Raw genomic sequence first — 9,166 nt, 5'->3', positions numbered from 1 at the left:
GAGTCCTACTCCTACTAGGAGGAGGACTCCTCCTGGCGCGCCAATAGGGGCCGGCCGGCCTCCTCCCCTTGCTCCTATATATACGGGGGCAGGGGGCACCCCTAGACACACAAGTTGATCCACGTGATCATATTCTTAGCCGTGTGCGGCGCCCCCTTCCACCATAATCCTCGATAATATTGTAGCGGTGCTTAGGCGAAGCCCTGCGACGGTAGTACATCAAGATCGTCACCACGCCGTCGTGCTGACGGAACTCTACCCCAGAACTTTGCTGGATCGGAGTCCGGGGATCGTCATCGAGCTGAACGTGTGCTAAAACTCGAAGGTGCCGTAGTTTCGGTGCTTGATCGGTCGGGCCGTGAAGACGTACGACTACATCAACCGCGTTGTGCTAACGCTTCTGCTGTCGGTCTACAAGGTACGTAGATCACACTCTCCCCTCTCGTTGCTATGCATCACCATGATCTTGCGTGTGCGTAGGAAAATTTTGAAATTACTACATTCCCCAACACTATCTCCAATGGCCGGACTGTTAGACTATGAAGAAACAAGATTGAAGACTTCGTCTCGTGTCCAGATGGGACTCTACTTGGCATGGAAGGCCAGCTAGGCAATACGTATATGGATATCTCCTCCTTTGTAACCGACCTTGTGTAACCCTAACCCTCTCCGGTGTCTATATAAACCGAAGGGTTTTAGTCCGTAGGACAACAATCACAACATACAATCATACCATAGGCTAGCTTCTAGGGTTTAGCCTCTCTGATCTCGTGGTAGATCTACTCTTGTAACACCCATATCATCAATATTAATCAAGCAGGACGTAGGGTTTTACCTCCATCAAGAGGGCCCGAACCTGGGTAAAACTTCGTGTCTGTTGCCTCCTGTTACCATCCGGCCTAGACACACAGTTCGGGATCCCCTACCCGAGATCCGCCGGTTTTGACACCGACACTTGGGCTGCGATATATTAAATAAGTTGCAGCAAGGAATGCCTGATTCCAAAAATTTAAAGGCATGGATGCATGAGCCGAGAGTGAGAGAGCAACGTCTACAATGTGGCGCCATTTTCTTTCGGCAGACCCATTTTGTTGATCAGGCGTGTAGGCATGAGACATGATGTGTCAATCCAATTTAATGGAAAAAAGAATTTAGACGTTCATACTCACCACCCAAATCTGTTTGCATGGTGATGATTTTGTGATTAAAAAGTCTTTCTGCGAGCGTTTGAAATTCATGGAAGACTTTGAATACTTCAGCATTATGTTTGAGGAGGTATATCCAAGTGAATTTGCTATAGTCGTCAATAAAACTCATATAGTAATTCTTTCTATTAATGTAATTACAGGTAGGCACCCATCCACATAAGAAAATTTACGCTCAAGGAGCATTGGAAACACTATTCAAACTAGGACAATTAAGGTATGGCTTTTTCCTTCTTGGCATCACAAACTCCCTCTTTACTCAGCTCACTATTCGAGAAATGAATGTTATTTTGGTTGACTACAGGAAGAACTATGGTAGATGATGGATGTCCTAGCCTTCTATGCTACCTCTTAGCAGATAGCTTGTTGGCACAAAATGCCTGTCTTCTTGAACCTAACGGAGCCGATCATAGGGGATAGAGACTGCGCCTACACCTTCTTTGGAGAAGGGTTTCCCTCGTTCCCTTTTTCTTAACGAAAAACAATCATGGGTGAACTTGAAAAAAAGTTATGATTGTCCATGGACAAACAATGAGCAGAGATTAAATTGTGAGTAGCACTAGGAACATGCACCATGTCTTTAAGATGAAGATCACGAGTGGGAGTACAAAGAGTAGATAGGCCAATATGACTGATCTTCATATCTTGGCCATTAGTAATATGAACTTGGTCATGGGGTGTACTTGTCACGAATTCTCCATTGACACGGTAGCGGCCTCCCTTGTTGTGGCTTCCATGGCCACAGCCGCCGCCATTTCTACCGCATCCACTACGACTAGCGCTACCATGACCGAACCTGTTGTAGCTCCTCGTGTAGCACCCTTGGCAGAGGAGTGGTGAGTCGATTCTCAAAGCTAGTGAGCTGAGAGTACAGCTCGCTGACTGTGATCTACTCGGTTCTGGTGCAAATGGAGGAGATGAATGACATGTAGCTAAAGTCGACTCCCGCGAGGATGTAGGACACCATGTCGTCATCGTTCACGGGTTTTCCTGCAGATGCCATCCCACCATCGAGCGCTTTCATGCGCCCAAGATACTCAGGGATGGTTACAGTGCCCTTCTTTGTAGTACATAGAGCCATCCATGTGTTAACGATACGAGCGCACGCCTGGAAAGGAAACATCTCTCCAATTGGAGTCCATGCTGTTCTTGCCTTGTTGCAGTGGGCAAACTGAATCATCATATGAGGTTTGATCGAATTGAAGATGAAACTGAGAACCTGGGAATCCTGATCGCTTGAGCGATCACGTATGCCAGATTGGACACATTAGTGGGCTTGCCGTCCTTGTCGGAGAGCTTGGGCGTAGGGAGCTGGTGGTCAGGATTGATGTGGACGACCATGTTATTGATTAGTCTTCCCAAAAATCACATATATTCAAAAATTAAGTCTTCATAACATTTATTGCGTTTGGACTTCATTTGATATGGATTTTCTGAGAAACCAAAAAAATAGAAAATACAGGAACTGACATTAGGCAAGGGATCAATATGTTAGTCCGAAAAATAATATAAATGTTTCCAAAGTATATTGAAGTTGTAGAATATTGCCATGAAATAATAAAAAATTATTGATACGACAAAGACGTATCAGGAAAGGGGATGAGCGTAGGTGCGGTGTTGATGGAGCTAGAGCTAGCTATTGCGGCGAAGATGTGGAAGAAGAACATGCTCTGAGTACTATAAAAGATGGCTTCAAGTGTATGCATTGGCAGGGGCACGTTGCATGTTATATATAGGTACAAAGATTAGGCTGCTCGAGAACGCACTCCAGGCAGCGCCGCCGCCCCGCCCACCCCCCTGCCACCGCTGGCATACGCCGCTGAGCAAAGCTCGCTGGTAGCCGGTGGTGGCGAGAATTCATCGCGACATATCTTGCTCAATGTGGTCACCCTTGCCTTCACCATATCTAGCACTGGGGCATCCCTCCCGGCGGCACGTTGTAGGATCCGGCCGGAATCGGGCCCTGGTGGCTCCCCGTGCAGTGTCTATGGTCCCAATAGTCCGCTCCATCCTCATACGATTGTCCACCTTCGTCTGATCTGGATATGGGAGCGTCCATCACGATGGTTGTTGCTGGCCACGTCGTTCAATTCAACTGGTATTGAAGAACCGCAACAAAGTCTGATATGAAGCCCATCGGCTAGTACGGCCGCGTCACATCGTCCAGATAGGATCGGGCAGGCTGGTGATTGTCGGCATGTGGCTCCTGCTGACTGTCCTTCAGGCGACATCTTCTCGTTCCCGTTGTCCAGATTGGATTGGGCAAGCTAATGGTCTTTGCGTTGGCTGCCTCGTCAAATCTGGCGGCCATGCACTGGGGCGACAGTAATGCCAAGGGGCTGCACCATGGTTGACTTCGGAGGCTCGATTGTTGTGCGGTTGTGCTGCAGTGGCTACTAATCCGCGGGTGGTACTGAATTTGCTGGGTCAGATCCATCTGCGGCGACCATGGCAGCAACTGTGACCAGTGCGGACCGCGGCGGCTAAACGCTACTGATTGCGGTGGTCACCGATTTCCTAAGGGTTTTCCTCTCCAGATCTAATGGTTGGCTGTGACGGTGTGATGCATTCTACGGACGACGGCTTGACACAGAGAGTATGTATGTGCAGCAGTGGTGGTTGGTTTTCTAGACCAGTGCATGTAGCTGCTTGGATAGTAGAAAAGTAGTGGCAACAACACTTGATTGACTTCAAGGATCTCTGGGGTGACAACCTAGGACAAACACATGTTGGTTATACTTGGCAATGACGGTGTTGTTGTGTCGTCACCTTGTTGAAGGCATTGCTCGGATATGCTTTGTCTCTTTTTCAGGGGAAAACCTAAATTTTAGTCTTCAATGGCTGGATCGGTGACGATGACCCTTGAGTGTCGTTCCTTACCTGAAGGCGTGCTATTGAAGAATCTTGTTGTCCTTGTGGTTTCATGAGATGGTTGATGTGAATATGACCATTGCCATAGTTTGTCAATAGCGGATTTGATCACTTCAAGATATTTTTCTTTTTCTATGCTACTAGGCATAGCTTTGGTCTTAGGTGAATTTGCTATCTGCCAACGTGTTTTCTACAGGTGTGTGGGTATTGGCTGTGGGCATCATATCTCTGTAGAGGCAGGATATGTACTCATTGTTTTCTATCCTCTTGATACTTCATTTTAAGTGAATAAAATCCAACTTTTATCGAAAAACAAAGATTAGGATCTATCATAAATAGCCTGAAAATTGGGATTACAACAACCAGGCCAACCCTATAAGGTTTATACAAATATCGTATACAGGAACAACATAATTTCTAACAGGTTTTGCGCCCTGGTTTTAGGCAGGAATCTTGGGAGGATTTGCTGCAACCAAATGAGCTCTGAGGGCATGTACAATGCATAGCTTTAAGGTGATGTCTTGCATGCCATGTAGGATCAGATATGATGTAAAGTAGGTTCGGATAGGGGAACGGGATCCTCTCCAGGAGGCGGGTGCTTGAAGGGAAAAAATATGGTCCGATGTCAAAAGTTAAAAAGATTGGAGTAAAACGTACAAATGCATATGTACTTGAGTCTTTATTTCTATTTTTTAATGAGACTCATTAGTGATAGCTTGTATTGAAGAGAAAAAATAAATGTAGATGCCTCAAATTATTTTTGTCATGGAGCATATGTATCGATATGCCATCATTGTACATGCCTTGAGGTGTCTCGTAATGCACGTCGGCAATTCTGTGCTTGCTCGGAACTCCAGAGGTCTCTGATTCACGTGAGGAAGCCTAAAGTCTCGCAGCTTTTTTTTCGATAATCTAAAGTCTCGCAGTTGGAAAGCAACTCTGACGTCCACCCAACCCAGCCCATGACGCTACCCTTGCAGAAGATATCACCCTGCAAAAAAGAGGAAAAAACAGAGGATATAAGATCTCACGGCCAAAGCCCTCATCCGCCACGTTCGCCAATTCCCCCAGGCGACCGCTAGCACATGGCGACCAGCCAGGCCGATCTCATCAGCAACCTCCCCAACGACGTGCTTGGCACCATCGTCTCCCTTCTTCACACCAGGGACGGCTGCCGCACGCAGGCGCTCTCCCGCCGATGGCGTCCCATCTGGCGCGCGGCGCCGCTCAACCTGGAAGGCGGCGGCTCTCGGTTGCGCGAGCAGACCGTCTCCGGCATCCTGTCCGGCCACCTCGGTCCTGTACGTCGCATCTCCATCTTTATGATCAAATCCCTCCCCCGCCGGTACGACCTCCGCACGGGGCACCCGATCGTCGACGACACCGGCGATGCCAGGGCCGACAGCTGGCTCGGCTCCCGGGACCTTGCACATCTCGAGGAGCTCCGGCTCAGCTACGAATACAACGCTCACAACAGTACCCTGCCACCGTCCGTGTTCAGCTCTGCGCCCGCACTCCGCGTGGCCTCTTTCGGCCGCTGCCGTCTGCCGGCCAACCTGGCCGTGGACTTCCCGCTCCTCCAGCAGCTCACCCTGTGGATGGTCACCCTAACCCAGGAGGCTCTGAACGCCGTGCTCTCCGGATGCCCTGCCTTGGAGAGCCTTGGGATGACCGAGATTAGGGGTGTTGTCTGCCTCCGCATCCGGTCCCGGACTCTCAGGAGCATCGGCTTCCGTCACTCTAGCTATGTACCTTCCCAAGAGCTGGTCATCGAGGACGCCCCTTGCCTTGAGAGGGCAAGGTTGCAGCCATTTGGCACAGATAATAGTGTGGTCACCTTCCGGGTAATCCATGCTCCTAAATTGGAGATGTTTTCTCAGGTATAGCTGCAATCTTAAGTTTCTTTAATGCCACGTGGATTAATTAATATATACAGATTATTAATACCTACATAAGTTTGGTCTATATTCTGTCCTTTTAGCTAATGAACACAATTAGGTTGACAACCACAATGCACACGGTGAAGATTTTAGAACTTGAAGGTGTCGGTGATGATTTGGACCCGGTGCTTGACTTAAGCTTCCTCAAATTCTTCCCCTGCCTCGAGAGGCTTTATATTTATGTGAGTTTTCAGATTTAATATCTTTCTTAAATTGTTAAGATGTCATGTTTCCAAATTATTAGCAACTGTCTTTATATATTTTTTATTCATATCTCCAGTTAAACTCAGAGATATGGTTCTCTCATCCATTATCTAAAAATGTGAGGACGTATGTCTCACTAGATGATCCAATTGAATGTCTTGAGCACCGACTAAAAAAAGTGGCATTGAAGATCTACAATGGGAAAGGCCCAATAGTTGACTTTGCGAGATTCTTAATTTTGAATGCCAAAGTGCTAGAGAGAATGGAAATTGGACTTGACGGCAACCACGACGATGAATGGATGGCTAATGAAAAAAGAAAGCTACGAGTTGAAGATAGAGCTTCCCAGGATGCTCAGTTTGAATTCAAAAGGTCTTCTTGGAGCTTCTTGGCACATATGGCAGCGAATCTCCATTATATGTCGAAGGCGGATCCGTTTTACACGTTCTTTGATGGGTATGTTGCACTTTGAGAAGGTATCCTTCATCTTCCTTAAAGCTCTCATTTATAGTCTATGAATACTAAACTTGTCTCACCGTTTTAATGCTTTGCCACTATAGTGTAATCTATTTTAATGCAACAATAAGAAGGAATATTTTGCAGAACACTCACCAGGATGTGTAGAAGGAGCGCAAGGTTTGAATCAAGAATTTTCGAAGGTCTTGTGTAGAGAGGACATTTAAAAGGCTTTCCCTATTATTTACTTTGCACTTGAATACAATTCCAAAAGTTGAGTTGGTTTTCCAGATCTTAATGGATTGGTTTTTGCTCCATCCATTGGTATGGTATATAAATGGTGACAACTACTTATTATACACCTGCTCATTCTCAATTAAGTGGAGTCATCATATATCCAACTTGCATCATGCAGTAGTATCCATAGTGTGCGAATTTGAAACAATATGACTAGAAACTGTAGTCCACATGTTTAAGTAGGTGATAAACGAACAGTCAATAAAAGGTTTAGAAATGAGTTCAGATTTATGAAAATTTACAAAACTTGACAAAAAATGGGAGAGAAAACGTTTCGAAACCATTCCATGCCTCGAAAGTGGTCCCGCAACGAGTTTAATTTTTCATTTTTTTCGATAAAGGGAATATATTAATATCGCAGAGATACCAAATACACATAGTCTCTGCAACAACGCAATGTCATAAAGACTTCCGTTTGCATAAGATACACTACACCATACTAACGAAATAAAAAATAGGGTATGAGACAATTAATAACTTTGAAAACACGAAATGGTTGATAACATAAGTTGTTGTTCAGAAATAGGAAAGTGGAATGAAATCCAGTCTTAGTCAAATATTTCATATCTCTTCGTGTCCAAGCAGAAGGAAAAGAATACAATTTGAACTAAGCGGAAAATCCATATCTCTCTTATCCATTTAAAGCATATGGATTTAGAGTAGAGCATATGGATCGATCTATTTATAATTATAAGAATCGAATGTGTTTGTGCACACAACCAAAAGATAAATGGAAGAAGAAAGAAGAAAGATCTCTCTACAGTGGTCAGTTCCTTGTAGCTGCAGCATAAACCACCATCTAGACAACACGCAAAATCCAAACTCTCCAAAAATGACGCCTTCAAGAAGGAAACGGTGCACAAGCACCGTCATCGTCCGATACTAGATCTTAGGTTTTCACTTAGGAGAAGATCCGCGCTCTCAAAACAAAGACTTCAATGAAGTCACTCTCGGTAACAATCAATTAAGGCCAGACCCTGGGTTTTCACCCTGAAAGCTAAGAGTACTCCACATGTGTTGTCGCCCCCACTTGCTGATGCCGCCGCTATGAGTCACGAATCACCAAGCAAAGTCCTCATTGCCACGAAGACTCAATCCGCCATTATAAGACCTCGGACCTCATCCTGACGTTCTTTGCCATTGTCTTCAAAATGAACATCAAAATACCGACATGTTCCATAATGTCAACAGACTACAGAGCTTCGTTTCACGTCCTTCTGAAGCCACTCGAGCTGAAATAAGGGCGCACACGACCGAATCCCATCCGATCCAGAAATCTATAGCCATGAAGTACCCACTAGAGATCTCCGGCGGCGCAGTCCGGAACTCGTCAACAACCAAATAAATGAAAGCCGGGATCAAGCACAACTCTGTTTTGGCTCTAGACCATAGGGTCTCCACTGGAGAGAAATAGATCTGGGCCAGAAACTCTAGATCCGCAACATGGCCGACCCTAATGCTGCCGGCACAACCATGGTGTCACCGGAACCTGCCACAGGCCACGAGCCAGCCCGCTCAGCACCGCACTGGCCACAACGATTCGCTCCGGTCATCTCCATCCACCTTGTCCCCCTGACAAAGAGTGCACTGCAGCAATGGCGGGAACATGAATGAGGGCCACCAGATGGCAGCAGGGCATCGGGACGGACCAGATTGGGGACGAGGTGAACCAAATCTGGCCGCCGGACAACGGAGGCATAGCCGGAAGGGCTCCCACCAACGGTCTGCAATAGGAAACGGGTCATGCAGGCGGCACAGATCCCATCGGCAGGGACACAATCCGCTATGTGAGGAGAAGGGACGGGGGCGCCTGTCCCAGGCGAGGCGCAAGCACCCACCGTTGCCGACACTAGTAGAAAACAGGGCTTTGGTCCAGGCCGGGTCAGCCCATTAGTCCCGGTTCAGTCCAGAACCGGGACTAATGGGGGCATTGGTCCTGGTTCGTGAGCCCAGGGGGCCGGCCGGGCCACGTGGGCCATTGGTCCCGGTTCATCTGGACCTTTTGGTCCCGGTTGGTGGGATGAACCGGGACCAATGGGCCTTGCTCCTGGCCCACAACCATTGGTCCCGGTTTGTGCCTCAAACCGGGACTAAAGATTAGACCTTTAGTCCCGGTTTGAGGCACAAACCAGGACTAATGGTGTTGAGACCTTTAGTCCCGGTTTGTGCCACGAACCGGTACTAAAGGTCTCA

The 9,166-nt window shown here is 47.1% G+C and overlaps 1 pseudogene; it reads right to left on the bottom strand.

Moving 5' to 3' along the window:
• Positions 1–2,051: 2,051 nt before the first annotated feature.
• LOC123072734 (uncharacterized) lies at positions 2,052–2,190 on the bottom strand (annotated as a pseudogene).
• Between the last annotated feature and the right edge of the window lie 6,976 nt (positions 2,191–9,166).

This window comes from Triticum aestivum, chromosome 1A (assembly GCF_018294505.1).
Source record: "Triticum aestivum cultivar Chinese Spring chromosome 1A, IWGSC CS RefSeq v2.1, whole genome shotgun sequence".
NCBI lineage: Eukaryota > Viridiplantae > Streptophyta > Magnoliopsida > Poales > Poaceae > Triticum > Triticum aestivum.
Note: the sequence above shows the minus strand (reverse complement) of the source record. Positions and strands in the feature narration are given on the sequence as shown.